The sequence below is a fragment of the Nuphar pumila genome, chromosome 1 (genome assembly GCF_984573655.1).
Source record: "Nuphar pumila chromosome 1, dmNupPumi1.hap1.1, whole genome shotgun sequence".
Classification (NCBI taxonomy): Eukaryota; Viridiplantae; Streptophyta; class Magnoliopsida; order Nymphaeales; family Nymphaeaceae; genus Nuphar; species Nuphar pumila.
Genome location: NC_143249.1, coordinates 149,671,160 through 149,694,441, shown reverse-complemented (window position 1 = coordinate 149,694,441; position 23,282 = coordinate 149,671,160).

Below are 23,282 nucleotides of genomic sequence, written 5' to 3'. Positions count from 1 at the left end.
TTCCTAAATTTTAAATTCAATTTGGGTTTTCAAAACCCAGACCCATCTTCAAAAGTCCCATTTGGACTTTCAAAAACCAAATCCAAAGTTAGAACCCAATCCAATCTTGGAACTCAGATTTCAGATCCTGAAAGTGCAGTAGGATCGAGGCAACGAGCACTAGAGGGGGGGTGAATAGTGCTTTTAAAAATTGTCTACGGAATATAAACGTATTTTGCAATTTGAAAAGCAATCACACAAAGGAACACAAGATTTTATCCTGGTTCGGTCTTTCCCGACCTACATCCAGTCCCCAAGCAAAACCCGCTTGAGATTTCCACTATCAACCTTGTGTAACTACAAGATCATACATACCAAATCCGGTCCCACTTCCAGTACACTCCTACTGAAAGCAAACAACTCCTTTAAACTAAGGAGTCCTTCCTTTTACAGAAAATAAGTAACAACTTACAATACAACCTATGAGCCCTTCTTTTGAATGCAAATAAGATGCAATTGGATTTTGAGGTTGTTGAAATACTCTACTCACGAATTCACTATCTCCCAAAGGAATTTGAGTGAAAAACTGAAGTGAAAATATCACGTGAGTGAGAAAATGAATATGAGTGAAAAGCAAAGAGTAATTGATTCAAATTCAAATTCACCACCATGATCACTACAAATTTTAATTATAAATGTAGATTTTTCATTTGTAATTCTTCTACAAAGTTTAGAAAATTCCGAAAAAGCATCATTTTTGCTTTTTAGAAAAATCACCCATTTAAATCGAGAATAATCATCTACTATAACAAAAGCATACTTGCTACCATTCAAACTTTGAATTCTAGATGGTCCAAATAGATCTAAATGTAAAAGTTCAAGAGGACATTTTGTTGAAACTATATCTTTTGCTTTAAAAGAACTCTTGATTTGTTTACCCCTTTGGCAAGCATCACAGAAGTGATCTTTCTTATATGGTATTCTAGGTAGGCCTCTTACAAGATCATTCTTGGATAACTTGGAAATTATTTTAAAGTTAACATATCCAAGTCTCTTGTGCCATAACCATTGAATTTCATTTGAAACAATAAGACATTTTTCATTAAAAGTGGGTAACTCATCTAGATATAGTTTATACACATTGTTCCTTCTTTTACCTTTAAAAATGATCTTTTTAGATTGAAAATCAGAAATTAAGCATAAATCATTTTCAAAAGAAACATGTAAACCTTTATCACATAATTGACTAATAGATAATAAATTATGCATTAAACCATCTACTAAAAGAACATTTTCTATCAAGGGAAATTTTGCATTACCAATATTATCAATACCTATTACTTTTTCCTTGTTATTGTCACCAAAGGTGACAGTTCCTCCATCCTTATTTTGGAGGGTGAAAAATAACTCCGGCCTTCCAGTCATATGTTTGGAACAACCGTTGTCCAATATCCATTTGATCTTTATTTTGTGTACCTACAACAAAATTAGAAGACAAAGCATTTGACCCCTTTCTATTTTCGGGTCCATGAGAGTTAGTCTTAGGAACCCATATCCATTTGGATTTTGGTTTCCTTTGATAATAAATATTCTTTCTATAAAAAGATTTAGCATTTCTAGAGTAATCATGTCTAGCATTATAAGCTTTATAAGTTCCATGATTAGATGCATTTCTAGAAAATTTAGCTCTTTGAACAAATGGTTGAGAATATTGTCTTTGATTTTTCACCACATAGTCTGGTCTATTTTGAGTATCAAAGAAGCTATATTCCAATCCGGTTTTATTAACCGTGCATCTTTGAGAACCAAGAAGTATTTCTAGATTCTCTTTTCCATTTGTGAATTTGGTTACAATAGAAAGAAGATCATTTGATTTTTCTTTTAGACTAATTATTTCTTTTTGTAAGAGATTGGTTCTAATTCCAATTTCTTTTATCTCAAATGCTTGACAAGAGTTTTCCTTCTTGAGATATTCTATATCTTGAAGTAACACTTTGTTTTGAGAGTCAAGAGTTAAATTTTCAGTTTTTAACTCCTTGTTTTTAGAACTTAGACTTTTAAATTTAGCATATAAATCATTAAATGCTTCTAATAACTCATCATAGTCGAATTGACTTACCGAATCTTCTTGTGCTACAAAACACATGTTGGCGACTTCTTCATTTGATTCTTCATCGGAAGAGGAGTCACTATCATCCCAACATGCTTGAAATGCCTTTTTCTTCTTGAATTGGCCCTTGGGCTTGATTTTGAGAAGAGGACAATCTTTCTTGATATGTCCTGCCTTTTTGCAGTTAAAGCACTTGACTTCATTTGAATTAGAAGAATCCACTTTCTTTACCTTTCTTTGAAATCTTTCCTTTTTGATGAATTTTCTGAATTGCCTTGTAATGAGGGCAATATCTTCATCTTCATCTTCTTCTGAATTTTTTGAGTCAGAAGTAGCCTTAAAAGCAAGAGATTTCTTCTTAGGCTATTCTTCTTGTCTATCTTGAAGTTGGACTTCATATGCCATAAGGTTACCAACCAAATCTTCAAGAGTGAGAGTGTTTAAATCATTTGCCTCTTCAATAACAGTGGTTTTTCTCTCCCATTCAGGAGTTAAACACCTTAGGATCTTTCTGACTAAATCCACTTGTGAATATTCTTTTCCAAGGGATTTCAGAGTGTTAGTTATATCGGTCATTCTTGTTACCATGTCCGATATAGATTCATTTTGCTTCATTTTAAACAATTCAAATTTATGAACCAAAGAAGCAATTTTGGATTCCTTTACCTTTGACGTACATTCGTGAGTCACAAGAAGAATATGCTAGATTTTATTTGCTGTAGAGCATTGAAAAATGCAATTGAACTCTACCTTGTCAACGGCACAATATAATGCATTCATCGCCTTGGCATTCAGTGAAGCGGTTTTCTTTTTTCATCGGTCCATCGGCTGAAATCAGTTGATGAAGTTTGGTATTTTTCCGAAACAACTCTCCAAATATCGAGATCCATGGATTGCAAGAATATTGTCATTCTCACTTTCCAGTATCCATAGTTTGTTCCGTCAAAAAGAGGAGGACGAACAGAGGAGCTTCCTTCTTTATGCTGAGATGTTGTAGTTGCCATGCTAGAAGATGATCAAATCAAAATAATAGCAAACCTGCTCTGATACCAAATGAAAGTGCAGTAGGATCGAGGCAACGAGCACTAGAGCGGGGGGTGAATAGTACTTTTAAAAATTGTCTGCGGAATATAAACGTATTTTGCAATTTGAAAAGCAATCACACAAAGGAACACACGATTTTATCCTGATTCGGTCTTTCCCGACCTACATCTAGTCCCCAAGCAAAACACGTTTGAGATTTCCACTATCAACCTTGTGTAACTACAAGATCATACAGACCAAATCCTATCTGATTTCCAGTAACACTCCTACTGAAAGCAAACAACTCCTTTAAACCAAGGAGTCCTCCCTTTTACAGAAAATAAGTAACAACTTACAATACAACCTATGAGCCCTTCTTTTGAATGCAAATAAGATGCAATTGGCTTTTGAGGTTGTTGAAATACTCTACTCACAAATTCACTATCTCTCAAAGGAATTTGAGTGAAAAACTGAAGTGAAAATATCACGTGAGTAAGAAAATGAATATGAGTGAAAAGCAAAGAGTAATTGATTCAAATTGATTAAATTGAAGTGCTTTTGAGTGTAAAATGCACTCATATTTATAGTTGAAAGTTTCCATACGTTGAGAGTATGAAAGGGTGTCAAAACAGTCCACTTTGAACGATCAAAACGTTTGAAAAATGAAAAGACATGCCTTTTTGAAGTTTCAGGAAAAACGACAAAATTAGTTGACTCGAACAGTAGTTAGTCGACTAATAGTTAGTTATTAGTAGACTGACAGTTATCGTCGGTCGACTGATCTGTTAATCGAGCCATTTGAAAATCTGAACTTTTGAAACTTAGTCGACTAAAAATAAAATCAGTCGACTGATAATATCATCAGTAGACTGAAAAACCTTTCAATCGACTGCTGCTAAAATCTTCTGAAAAACAAACTTTCTGTCTGGTCGATTAATAAAAGCATTAGTCGACTGCTGCTAATTTTTCAGAAAACACATGTTCTATTCAGTCGAGTGATAAAACCATTAGTCGACTACTGCTAATTTTCCAGAAAACAGACATTCTGTCCAGTCGACTGATAAAAACTTCGGTCGACTAACTTGAAAAAAATGACTTTTTAGAAAATATGGCGCGAAAGGATTAGTCGACTGGTAAGTCTATTGGTCGACTAATAAACACGAAAATTTAAGAAAAGAGTTTTCTAAAAAGATTTTCAAGAGGGGTTCTTTTAGAAAAGTTTTTCTAAAGACTTTTTAGGTAAAATGCAACCTAAATATGCAATCTAAGTAAGGCTCTTACAAGAATCTAAGACTTTTAATGAATTTAACATTTGCACACTAGTCTTCAAAGATTCTTCATCGAATTCTTCAATGTCTTCATTGCCTTACCTGAAATGCAGTTGATTTCTCTTGCTTATCATCAAAACCTTGTACTTGAAGTATCATGTATGGCTTCATTGTCGTAACAGATCCAACTTCCTTTTAAGTTCCAGATTCTAGATCCAATCCAACCTTGGATGTCAAACTTCGGATCCAATTCCATCTAGGATCCAGAATTCAATTTTATCTTGGATCTCAGACATCGGATCCAATTCCATTTAGGATCCAGAATTCAATTTTATCTTGGATCTCAGACTTGAGATTCAAATTCCATTTTAGGTTCCAGATTCTGGATCCAATCTAATCTTGGATCTCAGACTTCAGATCCAATTCCATTTAGGACTCCAAAATTCAACTTTATCTTGGATCTTAGATTTCAGATCTGATTCTATCTAGAAATTCAGAATCCAGATCCAATCCCATCTCGGATCTCAGATCTAGTTCCATCTTGGATATTAGACTTCAGATCAAAATTTTATTCTAGATTTTTAAATCCAATTCCAGTTCCAATTTTCGAAGCCAACTTCAAACTTATTTCTCAAAGTCTAAAATTAAATTCAAATTCAAATTCCTGTTTTGATATTGAATTCAAAATCGATTCTTGAAAATTGATCCTAATTCAAAGTCCATTATGACTTTGAAAAATTATTCTTATTTCAAAATTCCAATTCAAATTCCTGTTTAGATATTGAATTCAAAATCATTTCTTGAAAATCGATCCCAATTCAAAGTTCATTATGACTTTGAAAAAAATCATTCTTATTTCAAAATGCCAATTATAAACTCTTCTTCTCTTCATCCAGAGACTTACCTCTCTAAATCCTGATCATTCCAAAAAACTTGGAAATTCAAGTCTCTTTTTCCAGATCTATTTCAAAACTTGAGCTGAATTCAAAATCTAAAATCAGATTCAATCCTTTGAATCATCTCTTCACTCCATCATCAAGTTCATCTCAGCAAACTTGGAAATTTTCAAAATATTTTTCTCAAAAGAGCATACATCTTTGCATTCACACAAGCATGATTCTTTGTGCATTCAGACTTAGGATAAATTCTTAGATGATATCTTAGCAAAGCAAAATGCATAAGTTCGATCCTTGGTTTGATTACCCCTGGTAAATGCGCCAGGAATGGTCGAACCTTGTACCGAGGAGGGAATCCTGTCTCTCAATTTTCCCGTAAATTTTCAAAATGAAGGCGAGTGATTTTAAAACATTTTTCAAAAATTTTGGTCAGATGAGACCTTGCAAAAGAATTCCTCCCTCTTCTTTCTTTTCTCATTCTCTCTTCTTTTCTACCTTTTTATTCCTCTTCAAAAGGGAATAGAGGCTAGAAAGGCGAAGAAAAAGGAAAAGAGGAACGAGAGGAAAAATTTTGCATGATCACAGAAGTTGGCGACCATGATGGGACCCGTCTCCGTCTGGTCGAATCTTTGCCTTTTGCTTTGATATTCTCTAAGTTTTTTGTCAGCTTCATTTCCATGCAAACCTTAGGAGCCTAGACTCTGTCCTAAGCTGACAACATTGCATATAAGATCTAAGTATGGTTTGGTAGGACCATATTGAGGAGATTATTCCATGTTCACATTAGACTTAGGTCTGAAATACAACTCTCCTCAATTCTAGGGATTGAATGTAAACAATGTATGCAAGTGTATGCTTCTATTCATTTAAAATCCTATCTCTTTTAGGACTTTCATTAGAGCTTTCTGGTTTTATTTGCATGTTGAACATGTTTTCGAAAACATCCCTACCTATATTGTCCTGGTCTTCACGTTGCTGGACTGTCTCACTGAGCCATAGTTCGGTAGAGAGCCTCACAACTGGACCACTTATTTGGGTTCGCGCCCCCCTACCACGTACCTAAGGGCCATAGTTCGAGGTATATCGGTAGGCACTCAAGGATGTTGGGAAGCCATTACCTTAGAACCAGAGAATTATTTCTATGCCACGTACCTCGAGCTTCGGCTTGAGTATATCGACATACCTTGATTGGAATCAGGTAATCTAAACCATAGAATTAGGATTAAGGTCCTACAAGCCATTTCAAATATTGCATTTAGAGTCACCCTTTAGGGAGTGTTGTGTGCGCATCCTTGTTTGTGCAGCTCTGATTATGCGATGTTTCCTTGTATTCTCCTGTATATATCAAACCTTCTCAAAACCCTGGGTATATTATTCAAAATTTCCTCTTATTTTCAAAAACCCTAGGTGTATATTTTTACTTTACCTACATTCTTTTCTCTTTTGTGTCAAATTTTCTTTAAAAAACCCTGGAAATCCCTTTTTCTAAATTTCCTTGATCTTTCAAAATTTCCAGGATTTGGGTCTACCCTCTTTTTTCTTCAAAAGTCTGTCCGTAAGTCCTACATTCTATATAATTCTCCTCATTCTTTGCCTCAGTATCATTCCGATGGCGTCCGATTCCCTCAATGCTATCTTTCCCAGAGATCATGTCTTCTATCAAATGAGGGATGAAACCCCGGATCATCGGGTTATCCAGTCTCATTCCTACTTCCCTTGGTGGTATTATTCTTGGTTTGCCACCTTCTCGCGTATGTTCCCAGACCACTTGGATGATTGTGGATTGGAGATGGCATCAACAGTGGGCAAGCGAACCATCAACGACAGTCTTATTCAAGCTATGGCAGAACGGTGAAATCCACGTTCCTGCACCTTTTGGTTTCCATTGGGAGAAATGACTCTGTTGATGGACGAATTCAGCGACATCATGGGATTGCCAGAGCCAGCTGGTCAGTCAGTTGATCCGATCGAGCAACAGTTCCTGATCAATGTCAAGGGGATAGTGTGAACACCCCAAAGTTTCCAAAAAATCCCTCTTTGCCCTAAACCTTCGTCATCTGAGTAATCGGGTCAATTTTTAACCAAAAACTCTATTCATTCCTTGGAGTCGTTAGAATTCAGACCCAAAGTCTTATCTCTGACCCAGTTTTGATCCGAATCAGATCCGAACCCCTCTCCGAGAAAAGTTTCAAAAATAAAAACCCAAATCTCTCATAAAACTATTCTCTTTGTAAATATATCTGAAAAATTATAACATGACTTTTAAACCCCTCGTTTTTCTTAATTTCATAACTTTATATACTAAATTGAAGGAAAAAGAAAAAAAAAAGTCAAAAAGAAGAAAAAAAATGGAGTAAGCCTTTTTTAAAAACTCTTTTTAGCAAAATTTTCTTGAAAGAGCACCTTTTTGAAAAACTCATAAAAAGACCCGAGGGCCCCCGTTACGGATTTCTTTTAGGGTTTTGAGAGTTTTCGCAGAGCATGGGCTGGCTTGCGCCTCCCTGCATTCTCTCCTCCTTCTCCCTCTCTCGCCCAAACGCTCGATGCCATCACCCTCCATCTCCGAACCCATCTTCCTCCTCCACCATCGATGCCTAGCAACCTCCCCTTCTAGAGATCTCTCTTTCCTCTTTAAAAAGGGTCACGAAAGACCTCTTTTCCTCACCCGTTTTCACCCCAGCATCCTTCTATTCTTCATGCATCCGGATCCATCTTCTTCACCTCCCCACTTCTTCTTCCCTCTTCACACTCAGTCCCATCTTTCCCCTTTACGATTCTTCTCTTCTGCACCATCCCCTTCTTGTTTCTTCCTCTGGCTTTCTCCACCGATTGAGGTAAGTCGGCTTCATTACAAAGGTACCTCCAAGGATATCAACGAACCACTTCTTCTTCAGCAACCAGTGAGGAAATCTTCAGCCGATTGAATCAAGGAAGAGCTCCCTCCCTCAAAATCTCTGCAAGCAAGTCCGATATCTGGCTACCCTCGGCTCTATTTCGTCTAGAGTGTCGCTTGCATCAATTGGTTGCGGAGGTCTTCTGATTCTTTCCCCAAATCGACTGAAGGGAGTCGATCGATCCCCAAAGGTTATAGGTAAAGTGACTCTTCTCTCACTGACTCCTTTAGAAATCTCCTTTTCCCTTCATAATATCATCTTATCTTCTTTGGATTTTCGTTTTTTTTTCTTTCTTTCTTTCATTTGTTATCATTTTTTTTAGGCATAATGGTGAGGTCGATCTGCCTATAGCAGGTTCAACCCATCCTATGCAACATTAATGGAATATTGCCATTCCTACATTCTTTCCCCCGATTCCCATGCATTTTGAATGTCCACCTTGCACTTCAGCATCACAGGCATATACTTCCTGTCCCATTTCACATTTGATATCTTATTTGCATTTTGTTTCTTCGCTGTTCATGCTGACTTCTCAATTTAGTTCCGATTGCCAGGCTTAATATCTGAGCATCATGTTCTCCTGTTCGAATATCTCTTTACATTCGATTTAATTTTTTTGTTTTGTTTTATTTCATTTACTTCGCATTCATTATTTGTAAAACCCATATGTTGGGAGTCCTGACGTTTTCTCTACATCTAATCCCACAGTGAAATTGCAATCCTCGGTGGGTTTCATTGCAAAAATTGTGGGTTATGTTTTTGTTTTTGATGCAGCAATGCTTTGTTCAGGTTGCAAAGTCAGGCTGATTTTGGCTGTAAGGTGTGCTTTCATTCTGTTTAGTAATACCTCTGTTTCCCCTTTTATTATCATTATGTTTCAATTTCTACTTGACGATTGAAAGAACCTGGGTTTCATTTGATAAGTGTAAGCATCAGAATCGTGTTTTCCGCCACATTTACCATCGTTAGTTACATTATTTTTTTTGTTGTTATTAGTTTTTATCAAGTACTTGTGTGCATGGTATACTCATTTTAATGATATATACACCTGCCGTGCAATGAATTACTCTCTTCATATATATATATATATTCATAACATCAGATCAATATATTCAGCTGGGCAGTTATATTTCTTTTACTTCATCATAAGCATAGCCTAATATATTACATGTTTTTGGTTTATAGTTGTCAATATCATTTTCGCAGCAAGGTTCATTTTAACTTTACCTCAGCATCCCATTCTCATCATAATTTCTTTAACAACATCTCACGGTATATTTCCAGCATTTGCAGTCATCTTAAAGCATTCTTTTGGAATTTTCTAATTTATCAGTATGTTTATTTCTTTTGTTTCATTCAAATTTTCCTGATGCAATCCCTTATAATACAATCATTAGCTGGCACTGCAAGAATAGAATGTTTGAAGATGCCTTCTGGCTTCTAGGTAGAGGTATTGATAATAGAATCTCTCCCAATACTGTGACATGGTCTGTGTTGGTCAACGGCTATGTAAAAGAAGGATCATACCGGCAAGAATATAGTGCAGAAATTCTGAACATACAACCAGTTGCTGAATGTGGCTAGAATGAACTCCTTGCTTATTGTGAGCTTAGGTTCACTTGGCTCATGAAATATGCCCTTCAAGACATTTTCAGGTTGATGCATCCATGGAAAATGGCATAGCAACTGCTAACCTGATCTGCCAGCGCACATTGTGAATTACCCATAACCAGTTGTAATTACAGATTGACGTGGACTGACTTACAAACTGTTTATTTGACAGTCCCCTTGTTGTCTTCAGTGTGGACAAAACCTGAAATATGTTATCAGCATCAATTGAAGTTATTTTGTTGGGGATACCAGTTGTTGCGTGTACCTTTCTGAGATACAGATTGGATGGAATGATATTCTTGTTTGAGACTTCTGGTCAATACTTGAGAGGAGTTAGGCCTGACATTGATGTTTTCAACATCGCCTAATCAAAAACCCAGAATTGCTTCCCTTTTTCTGAAGAAATTATTTTCCTTGCAGAATCAAATATTGAAGTTCATTACCTAAAGTGCTAAAACCCATCTTTTGGGTCTTACAGAAGTCGGCAAATAAAGACAGGTGGTGCTGAAGATTTCACCGATTGGGAATCATGGATTATGCTGATAATTGTTTTATGAACTAATTGCTGCAACACGCAGCATTGTCATCACATTAGTACAACACCCTTCATCTTGTTGCGTTACTATTCACACACGGGAGTTACAGGTACGTACCATTCTATCCGATATATACATTCTGTTTCAGTCATGAAATATAGCTAATTTTCAAACAACATGCACATGTTCTTGTGGAATCTGCTAGGGTTTCATGCACAAGGTATTTCTTTTTCATGAAACACATGCTTCATTATTTTCCACTCCAATAAATCATCTTGATGATATGGTGCCAACTTTCAGTCATCCTAGTGATGAACCTTTTCAAATTCTTAATAGTGGAAAATGCCAAAACAACAAAAATTTTGGTTTCAGTGTGAAAAGTTGGGGAGCTGTGAAACTGTGGTATTGATGAACATGCATGATACTAGGCTGTCTCTGAAGAGACAGATCAACCCATCATTCGTTCCCAATAACTATGTTGCAGCCACCAACAAACTGACTGGACCATCACAACTCATCAGGTATTGAATCCCGTAGTTTGTCATCACCAGGCCTGTGTCATTTATCTTGATAATGTTGCTACAACCCCTAAGGTCACTCATCATGGGGCGGTTCTGTTGACAGAAATCAATTTGCAGCCATATTTAACAGGAGTTGTTATTAGATGCTCTTTGACTCATATGTTTGTGTAGTGAGTAGCTCCAGAACATTCAAAGTAGGATATATACCCCAGTTTTGCCTTAGTATTCTTTGTGTGATATTCTAGCCATTTGCTGTGTAACCACCGCAATACCTACTACATATTTTGCTAAGCAAGGCTCCAACCACTTGCTGTCTTCACCCCTTACAACTGCAGGTCTACCCTGCTGTAAGTCATATCCCATATATTGCTATAGCCATATATCCCAATATTTTCATCCTCCTGTTGATAATGAATGTATTCCCATGGCATATTCATGATACTCTTCAGCACACACACCATCTCACTGCATGCTTTCATTATGGACCATGTTTATGCCCACCTTGTATATTAGTCACAATGTAAAATTTTCCTGCAGCATTTACTTGCACTTAAAAACCTTCTTTAGTTCGCTCTTACCACAACACTGTCATGTGTATCTTATCTTTTACCAATGTGCAATACCTTAATGATTAATCTTGATGACTCGTAGCTTAGTACATTGACATGTTTGTTTCCCTTAATATAATGTATCAAATATATATCTTTGTGTGGATTTGCTCATTAGTATAATCGTTGCACATATATTTTCGCTTTTTAGTATCATCACATTACAATCTTTCAATATGACTTCTTTTTCATGTTCATATCCTGCTTGGTATTAACTTTGTTTTGGAAATACGTGAGGTTATCCTCCTCCTGAGATTAGAAGCCTCGTAATTGCAATTGATGTAATAACCAGATGCTAAATGAGAATTTACATTTTCCTATCTTAGATAGAATGAATGAGCATTGTAAAAAGCATGAATTACTTGTTTTCATATCATTTTCTTCCTTTATTTCTCAAAATCTCACATTGGTGAAACACGAATGGCATGTACACCATTTCGTAAGAGGTAAATTAATCCTAAGTCGATGATCCATATCAATAGCCATAGCCAGGGTGTGGACAAAACTTAGCATTTTTATCTTTTACGAAATAACACTGGATCCACACTGGATCCGTTTTCAAAATTCATCATATTTTCTCAAATATTTTCTTCTTTTATCAGAATTTAACTTAAAATTAATTCAAAATATATACCAATGGCCATAGTCAGGGTATATTGAGAGTTAATTTCATTTTATATTCTATAAAAGCACCAATTGTGTTTCATTCTTCACCTGAATTTAAATATAGATTATTATATAATACATTCAATGACCATAGTCAAGGATGTATTATATCTTCAATCTTATTTTAATTCATTTAAAGAATGGGATAGCCTTTCAAAATCCAATTTCAAAAATTTAAGTTCATTCATCATTTAGGATAGAATTGCATCATATTTTTAAAAATTCTTTTTCATAATTCCAAGTGATTCTATGCTTCATTTCTCAGATCAAATCCTATTCATAAATTCAAATTCAACTCTATTTCTCAAAAGGATTCAAGAATTCAATTTCAAGGTCCCATTTGACTTTGAAAACTTTAGAATCAACTTATATCCAATATTCAAATTCTAACTTCAAATTCAAAGTCCAAATTGACTTTGAAATTCATTTTATATTCAAAACTCCAACCAAATCCAAAGTTCAAATTAACTTTGAGATTCTCTTCATCTTCTAAATTTCAAATTCAAAATTCAAAGTCTAACTTGACTTTGAAATTCATTTGTATATTCAAGATTCAAATTCCTAAATTTCATTCAAACTTGGAAATATGGATTCATCTTCTAAATTCCAGATTCAAGCTTCAAAGTCCAATTTTACTTTGAAATTCATTTGCATATTCAAAAATCAAAATTCTCAAATCAATTTTGAAAATTCCAAATCCAAAATCGGATCAATTTGGATCTAGTCTTCTAAATACAATTCCACTTTTGGATCTCAGACTTCAGATCCAATTTCCTTATAGGATCCAGAATCCAATTTCACATTTGGATCTCAGACTTCAGATCCGAAATCCATCCTAGGATCCAGAGCCCAATTCTACATTTGGATCTCTGACTTCAGATCCAGTTCCATTTTAGGATCCAGAATTCAATCACATGTTGGATCTCAGACTTCTGATCCAAATCCATCTTAGAATCCAAAAACCAAATTCTACATCGGATCTTGAGATCTAATTCCGTTCCCAATTCTAGATTTCAAATCCAAATTCCATTTTCAGATCTCATCTGAACTCCCTAAATCCATTTCTATTCTTAAATACCATTTGATTTTCCCAGGTTCACTCTAAGATATCACTTCAAAGAATTTCATCTTCTTCTCCCAAATCTATGATTAAATTCAAAACCCATTTCTGACTTTGAAACTTCATCTCCTTTCATTTTTAAAGCTTCAAATCATTTATTTTCCCAACTATGATTTACTTCAAAGACTTAGAACTTCTCTGATCTATCTCAAAGTTCTAAGTTAGATTCAAATATTTCTAAACTCCCTTATCAAATTCATCTCAGAATACTTAGAAATTTCTAAATCAATTTTCAAAAGAGCATACATCCTTGCATTACACAAGTATGATTCTTTGTGCATTTAGAGTTAGAATAAATTCTTAGATTATATTTAGGCAAAGCAAAAGGCATAGATTCGATCCTTGGTTCGATTACCCCTCGTAAAGGCGCCAGGAACGGTCGAACCTCGTACCGACGAGCGAATCCCGTCTCTCCATTTTTTCTGCAATATTTTCAAAACGGAGGCGAGTTAAATTTCTAAATATTTTCAAATCAAGGTCAAGTGAGACCGCGCAAAAGAGTTCATCTTCTCTCTTTCTTTCTCTTCTCTCTTTCTTTTCTTTCTTTTATTCTTCTCCCTTCAAAAAGGAAGAAAATAGAGGTTAGAAAAGGGAAAGAGAATGAAGAGAGAGAAACCACAAGAGAGAGAGGAAAATTTTTGCGATGATCACAATTTTGGCGACCGTGATGGGACTCGTCTCCGTCTGGTTGAATTTTTGCCTTTTGCTTTGCTTTGATATTCTCTAAGTCTTTATTCTTCTATGTCAGCTTCATTTTCATGCAAACCTTAGGAGCCTAGACTCTATCCTAAAGCTGACAACACTGCATATAGGATCTAAGTATGGTTTGGTAGGACCATATTGAGGAGATTATTCCATGCTCACATTAGACTTAGGTTTGAAATGCAACTCTCCTCAATTTTAGGGATTGAATGCAAAACAATGTATGCAAGTGTATGCTTCTCTTTATTTTAATCTATCTCTTTAGGACTTGCATTAGAGCCATCTGATTTCTTGCATGTTGAGCATATTTTGAAAACCTCCTTACCTATATTCTTTTCCTACTTCTTAAAAGATCCCACCTGCAGGCAGGATCAAACAAAATTCTTTTTCTTCTCAATCAACTCTTTCTTTTTATTATTTGTTTGGCAATTTTATTAGTCTTATCAATTTTTTATTAATTTTGTCAATTTTATTGATCCTTAATTGATTTTGTTAATTTTTCTCGTCAAAATTCTTATTTTCAAAAGTTACCCTTTCAGGTTAAGGGATAAACCTGATGCCTCTTTCCCATGAGGTATTCCTTTTTCCTTCTTCTTTCCCATTCAGGATAAGGGATAATCCTGAGACCCCTCATAGGAGCACCAATGCTACCTGTGAAAATTCTTGTTCAAAATAAATTTCTTTAAATTCTTTCCCATTTTTATAAATTTTATTCAATTACCCACTCAAGTTAAGGGATAAACCTGAATTTTCTCTCTCAGGTTAAGGGATAAACCTGAACCTCGGCCTACGAGGTCCTTCTTCCTTCAGGGTAAGGGATAGTCCTAAAGTCTTTTATCATCTTTCAAGCATTATCAATTCTCCTTCAAATCTTACCAATTTGTACCAGATTTTTGTCAATTCTTTATTAATTCTTATTCTTCATCAAGTTTTATCAAGTTTATTGATCCTTTGTCATTCTTTATCAATTCTTTCAATCCTTTACCAACCCTTTTATCAATTTTGTCAAATTTGTCAATTCTCATTTCCCTTTCAGGTTAAGGGATAAACCTGAATCATCTTTCATTTTCATCAAATTTTTAATTATCTTTTGTCTCTTCCTTTTAAAGATTCGGGTTCCGACTCGGGTCTTCCTTTTATCTTTTCTTTTGAAGTTTCGAGTTCCGACTCGGGTTTCCCTTTGGTTCTGATTGAACCAATTGTTTTCTTTTATCTTTTATCTTTTCCTTTTAAAGATTCGGGTTCCGACTCCGATCTTCCTTTTTATCTTTCGTTCGAAGTTCCGAGTTCCGACCCAGACTTCCTTTTGAATCCAATCCTCGCATTGGAAATCAATCATTTCTTTAGAAAACCGAGTTTCAACTCGGGTTTTTCTTCTATTATTTTTCGTTCGAAGTTCTGAGTTCCGACTCAGACTTCCTTTCGAATCCAATCCTCGCATTGGAAAACAATTGTTTCTTTAGAAATTTAAGTTTTCAAAACTCAATTTTCTCTTTCATCTTGAAAATCTGGGTTCCGACTCGGGTTTTTCCCTTTTATATATTCCATCTCCTTGAATATCCAAATTGAGTTTTATTCTCTTTAAAATCCCTTCATTACCCGTTCAGGATAAGGGATAATCCTGAAACCATTCATAGAAGCAGCGCAGCCTTCTATAATGATCCTTCCAAATCCAGTCTAACACTGGTCCTTCATCAGAATCCTTCACCAAATCCAATTCTCGTATTGGTCCTTCCAAATCCAGTCTAACATTGGTCCTTCATCACAAAATCCTTCATTAAAATCCAATTCTCACATTCGTCCTTCCAAATCCAGTTTAACACTGGTCCTTCATCAAAATCCAATGTTTACATTGGTCGTTCAAAATTCCCAATTTTCACAAATTGGTCCTTCAAAATTCTAGTTTCACGCTGGTCCTTCAAAATTCCAATTGGTCCCTCAAAAATTTCCAATTTTCACAAATTGGTCCTTCAAAATTCCCAATTTTCATAAATTGGTCCTTCAAAATTCCAGTTTCACGCTGGTCCTTCAAAATTCCAAATTGGTCCTTCATCAAATACCAATGTTTACATTGGTCCTTCCGAATTCCGATTCTATGAATCGATCCTTCCAAAATTCCAATGTTTACATTGGTCCTTCAAAATTCCAATTTTCACAAATTGGTCCTTCCTTCAAAATTTTAGTTTCACGCTGGTCCTTCAAAATTCCAAATTGGTCCTTCATCAAATACCAATGTTTACATTGGTCCTTCCAAATTCCGATTCTATGAATCGATCCTTCCAAAATTCCAATGTTTACATTGGTCCTTTAAAATTCCAATTTTCACAAATTGGTCCTTCAAAATTCCAGTTTTATGCTAGTCCTTCAAAAATTTCAATCAGTCCTTCAAAATCTCAATCAGTCTTTCAAAATTCCAATGTGTATATTGGTCCTTCAAAATTCTAATTTTCCCAAAAATTGATCCTTCAAAATTCCAGTTTAGCACTGGTCCTTACCAAAGTCTTTTTACCAAAATCCTTTACCAAAGTCTTTTACCAAAATCTTCCTTTACCAAAGTCTTTTTACCAAAAAAAAAAAAATCCTTTGCAAAGTTTTACCAAGATTCTCTACCAAAATTCTTTACCTAACCTCATTCTTTAAGTTGGTCTCGTAAAAACCAGTTTTACTGATCAAGATTGTCAAAAATAAAAGATGTTCAGCCCGGGGTCCTATCAAAATCTATATTGAGTGATTATTTTACAAAGGATTCTCGAAAACTTTGCCAATTTGCTAAAATATGTCTTGATTCCAATATTTTACTGCACAAAAAGAATCACCTCATATTACCTCTAGTATTCTTTTCAAAAGGGTGAAGCTTTTTACGAAAAGGAGTGGAAATTCAAATCTTCTCTCTGTTGGTCGACCAAGAGGATGCAAGAAAGATCCTTGGTATGATTAGCAAAAGAAATATTCAATGATGTGGAAAAGCTAGAAGCGAATCGATGTTGATCATAGCTATGACGCATGCTTTAAGACAACTTTCTGGCAATCAGACAGTGGAAATATCCTGAGCGTTAAAAAGAATCCACTCAATCCATATCTCCTCATTCATTCATTCAAGCTTTAATCAAATATCCACAAAAGGGATCTCTCAATTGTCGTGAAGATGAAGGCAAATTAAGCGAGTAGACCCCCGGGGCCAAAGAAGATTTGAAACATCTCCAAGATGGCGGAGTTTGTGACGGATCCTTCCAGGGAACGTTCAGATCACCGCCAAGATGAAGGCGACTGCGCTGAGCCTCCCGACAAACCCTAAAAGATATTTGATTGCTGCTATCATTTTTAACCAATGAGCCTATATAATCCCTAAGAAAAAGAAGGATCGAAGCATCTCCAAGATGACGGAGTTTGTGACGTACCCTTCCCCGAAAAAGAGAGAAAAATCAGGAGACATCCAAATGAAGGATGATGTAGAAACTCAAGAAAGCTCAATGTCCCAAAAAGAGTACCAAAAGATCATTATGGGAAAAGCCTCAGGATATCAAACTGCCAAAATTGCCAAGAATCATCTTTTCTTATGCAAAATCCTTTCATTAATGTCTTTTCATTGCTTGCTTTTATGAAATTAAGAGTATTTCTTCTCTATTCATGTCAAGGAAATGGATAACTTCCTTAAAGAAACTCAACAACTTTAAGATTTGAATCTAACTCTAGAATCCAAGGAGTTAACCTCATTTTGGAGGAAATACTCTAGGTAAAAGAGGGAACATCTTTCGCACATACTTGCACATTTCAAGCATTTGAATCAATTGCAATTTCATCTTATTGGCAAAATTTTCTGGTTATTCAAAAATGAAATAAATGCTCAATATATATTTTAATACAACCTAGCATTCTTTATATTTTTCAAAGAGAATTGTTTCATTTTGGTGAGGTATTTCTTCCAGTCCCATCATGGTTTTCCCCGTCAAGGAAGCCATGCTTTGTATATCCATTTCAAATAAAGGATTATACCTGAACCTCGTCTCACGAGGTATTTTTCAAAAATGTCCCATCCAGGTTAAGGGCTAAGCCTGTGTCATTTCAAAGATCCTTATCTTCGTCTCAACCTTGAGACTTCTTCAAAATTTCTCCTTTTATCATTTTGGGACATTCATCCCAAGAGTCCCATCACGATTTTCTCATTTTCTTCTGTCCAGATTATTTTCGTTCTCAAGGATTTCGTTCTCTTCCCAAAACCCTTTCAGAGTAAGGTACAAAATCTGAAAAATAAAGCTTTTTAAAGCCAATTCTTCCATACCCAGTTCAGACCATTTGACTGGGGCATTTTTAAAGAAAATTTGGCGTGTCTTCTTTGCCGCTAAGCTCGGCTTACAACCGACTTAGCAGCAAAGAGGGGCATCTGTGAACACCCCAAATTTTCCGAAAAATCCGAAAATTCCCTCTTTGCCCTAAACCTCCGTCATCTGAGTAATCGGGTCAATTTTTAACCAAAAACTCCATTCATTCCTTGGAGTCGTTAGAATTCAGACCCAAAGTCTTATCTTTGACCCAGTTTTGATCCGAATCGGATCCGAACCCCTCTCCAAGAAAAGTTTCAAAAATAAAAACCCAAATCTCTCATAAAACTCTTCTCTTTGTTAATATTTCTGAAAAATTATAACATGACTTTTAAACCTCTCGTTTTTCTTAATTTCATAACTTTATATACTAAATTGAAGGAAAAAGAAAAAAAAAAGTCAAAAAGAAGAAAAAAAAATGGAGTAAGCCTTTTTTAAAAACTCTTTTTAGCAAAATTTTCTTGAAAGAGCACCTTTTTGAAAAACTCATAAAAAGACCCGAGGGCCCCCGTTACGGATTTCTTTTAGGGTTTTGAGAGTTTTCGTAGGGCATGGGCTGGCTGGCGCCTCCCTGCATTCTCTCCTCCTTTTCCCTCTCTCGCCCAAACGCTCGATGCCATCACCCTTCATCTCCGAACCCATCTTCCTCCTCCACCATCGATGCCTAACAGCCTCCCCTTCTAGAGATCTCTCTTTCCACTTTAAAAAGGGTCACGAAAGACCTCTTTTCCTCACCCGTTTTCACCCCAGCATCCTTCTATTCTTCATGCATCGGGATCCATCTTCTTCACCTCCCCACTTCTTTTTCCCTCTTCACACTCGGTCCCATCTTTCCCCTTTACGATTCTTCTCTTCTGCACCATCCCCTTCTTGTTTCTTCCTCTGGCTTTCTCCACCGATTGAGGTAAGTCAGCTTCATTACAAAGGTACCTCCAAGGATATCAAACAACCACTTTTTCTTCAGCAACCAATGAGGAAATCTTCAGCCGATTGAATCAAGGAAGAGCTCCCTCCCTCAAAATCTCTGCAAGCAAGTCCGATATCTGGCTACCCTCGGCTCTATTTCGTCTAGAGTGTCACTTGCATCAATTGGTTGCGCAGGTCTTCTGATTCTTTCCCCAAATCGACTAAGGGGAGTCGATCGATCCCCAAAGGTTATAGGTAAAGTGACTCTTCTCTCACTGACTCCTTTAGAAATCTCCTTTTCCCTTCGTAATATCATCTTATCTTCTTTGGATTTTCGTTTTTTTTTTTTCTTTCTTTTCATTTGTTATCATTTTTTTTTAGGCATAATGGTGAGGTCGATCTGCCTATAGCAGGATCGACCCATCCTATGCAACATTAATGGAATATTGCCATTCCTACATTCTTTCCCCCGATTCCCATGCATTTTGAATGTCCACCTTGCACTTCAGCATCACAGGCATATACTTCCTGTCCCATTTCACATTTGATATCTTATTTGCATTTTGTTTCTTCGCTGTTCATGCTGACTTCTCAATTTAGTTCCGATTGCCAGGCTTAATATCTGAGCATCATGTTCTCCTGTTCGAATATCTCTTTACATTCGATTTAATTTTTTTGTTTTGTTTTATTTCATTTACTTCGCATTCATTATTTGTAAAATCCATATGTTGGGAGTCCTGACGTTTTCTCTACATCTAATCCCACAGTGAAATTGCAATCCTCGGTGGGTTTCATTGCAAAAATTGTGGGTTATGTTTTTGTTTTTGATGCAGCAATGCTTTGTTCAGGTTGCAAAGTCAGGCCGATTTTGGCTGTAAGGTGTGCTTTCATTCTGTTTAGTAATACCTCTGTTTCCCCTTTTATTATCATTATGTTTCAATTTCTACTTGACGATTGAGAGAACCTGGGTTTCATTTGATAAGTGTAAGCATCAGAATCGTGTTTTCGGCCACATTCACCATCGTTAGTTACATTATTTTTTTTTGTTGTTATTAGTTTTTATCAAGTACTTGTGTGCATGGTATACTCATTTTAATAATATATACACCTGTCGTGCAATGAATTACTCTCTTCATATATATATTCATAACATCAGATCAATATATTCAGCTGGGCAGTTATATTTCTTTTACTTCATCATAAGCATAGCCTAATATATTACATGTTTTTGGTTTATAGTTGTCAATATCATTTTCGCAGCAGGGTTCATTTTAACTTTACCTTAGCATCCCATTCTCATCATAATTTCTTTAACAGCATCTCACGGTATATTTTCCAGCATTTGCAGTCATCTTAAAGCATCCTTTTGGAATTTTCTAATTTATCAGTATGTTTATTTCTTTTGTTTCATTCAAATTTTCCTGATGCAATCCCTTATAATACAATCATTAGCTGGCACTACAAGAATGGAATGTTTGAAGTTGCCTTCTGGCTTCTAGGTAGAGGTATTGATAATAGAATCTCTCCCAATACTGTGACATGGTCTGTGTTGGTCAACGGCTATGTAAAAGAAGGATCATACCGGCAAGAATATAGTGCAGAAATTCTGAACATACAACCAGTTGCTGAATGTAGCTAGAATGACCTCCTTGCTTGTTGTGAGCTTAGGTTCACTTGGCTCATGAAATATGCCCTTCAAGACATTTTCAGGTTGATGCATCCATGGAAAATGGCATAGCAGCTGCTAACCTGATCTGCCAGCGCACATTGTGAATTACCCATAACCAGTTGTAATTACAGATTGACGTGGACTGACTTACAAACTGTTTATTTGACAGTCCCCTTGATATCTTCAGTGTGGACAAAACCTGAAATATGTTATCAACATCAATTGAAGTTATTTTGTTGGGGATACCAGTTGTTGCGTGTACCTTTCTGAGATACAGATTGGATGGAATGATATTCTTGTTTGAGACTTCTGGTCAATACTAGAGAGGAGTTAGGCCTGACATTGTTGTTTTCAGCATCGCCTAATCAAAAACCCAGAATTGCTTCCCTTTTTCTGAAGAAATTATTTTCCTTGCAGAATCAAATATTGAAGTTCATTACCTAAAGTGCTAAAACCCATCTTTTGGGTCTTACAGAAGTCGGCAAATAAAGACAGGTGGTGCTGAAGATTTCACCGATTGGGAATAATGGATTATGCTGATAATTGTTTTATGAACTAATTGCTGCAACACGCAGCGTTGTCATCACATTAGTACAACACCCTTCATCTTGTTGCGTTACTATTCACACACGGGAGTTACAGGTACGTACCATTCTATCCGATATATACATTATGTTTCAGTCATGAAATATAGCTAATTTTCAAACAACATGCACATGTTCTTGTGGAATCTGCTAGGGTTTCATGCACAGGGTATTTCTTTTTCATGAAACACATGCTTCATTATTTTCCACTCCAATAAATCATCTTGATGATATGATGCCAACTTTCAGTCATCCTAGTGATGAACCTTTTCAAATTCTTAATAGTGGAAAATGCCAAAACAACAAAAATTTTGGTTTCAGTGTAAAAAGTTGGGGAGCTGTGAAACTGTGGTATTGATGAACATGCATGCTACTAGGCTCTCTCTGAAGAGACAGATCAACCCATCATTCGTTCTCTATAACTATGTTGCAGCCACACACAAACTGACTGGACCATCACAACTCATCAGGTATTGAATCCCGTAGTTTGTCATCACCAGGCCTGTGTCATTTATCTTGATAATGTTGCTACAACCCCTAAGGTCACTCATCATGGGGCGGTTCTGTTGGCAGAAATCAATTTGCAGCCATATTTAACAGGAGCTGTTATTAGAAGCTCTTTGACTCATATGTTTGTGTAGTGAGTAGCTCCAGAACATTCAAAGTAGGATATATACCCCAGTTTTGCCTTAGTATTCTTTGTGTGATATTCTAGCCATTTGCTGTGTAACCACCGCAATACCTACTACATATTTTGCTAAGCAAGGCTCCAACCACTTGCTGTCTTCAACCCTTACAACTGCAGGTCTACTCTGCTGTAAGTCATATCCCATATATTGCTATAGCCATATATCCCAATATTTTCATCCTCCTGTTGATAATGAATGTATTCCCATGGCATATTCATGATACTCTTCAGCACACACACCATCTCACTGCATGCTTTCATTATGGACCATGTTTATGCCCACCTTGTATATTAGTCACAATGTAAAATTTTCCTGCAGCATTTACTTGCACTTAAAAACCTTCTTTAGTTCGCTGTTACCACAGCACTGTCATGTGTATCTTATCTTTTACCAATGTGCAATACCTTAATGATTAATCTTGATGACTTGTAGCTTAGTACATTGACATGTTTGTTTCCCTCAATATAATGTATCAAATATATATCTTTGTGTGGATTTGCTCATTAGTATAATCGTTGCACATATATTTTCGCTTTTTAGTATCATCACATTATAATCTTTCAATATGACTTCTTTTTCATGTTCATATCCTGCTTGGTATTAACTTTGTTTTGGAAATACGTGAGGTTATCCTCCTCCTGAGATTAGAAGCCTCGTAATTGCAATTGATGTAATAACCAGATGCTAAATGAGAATTTACATTTTCCTGTCTTAGATAGAATGAATGAGCATTGTAAAAAGCATGAATTACTTGTTTTCATATCATTTTCTTCCTTTATTTCTCAAAATCTCACATTGGTGAAACACGAATGGCATGTACACCATTTCGTAAGAGGTAAATTAATCCTAAGTTGATGATCCATATCAATGGCCATAGCCAGGGTGTGGACAAAACTTAGCATTTTTATCTTTTACGAAATAACACTGGATCCACACTGGATCCGTTTTCAAAATTCATCATATTTTCTCAAATATTTTCTTCTTTTATCAGAATTTAACTTAAAATTAATTCAAAATATATACCAATGGCCATAGTCAGGGTATATTGAGAGTTAATTTCATTTTATATTCTATAAAAGCACCAAATGTGTTTCATTCTTCACCTGAATTTAAATATAGATTATTATATAATACATTCAATGACCATAGTCAAGGATGTATTATATCTTCAATCTTATTTT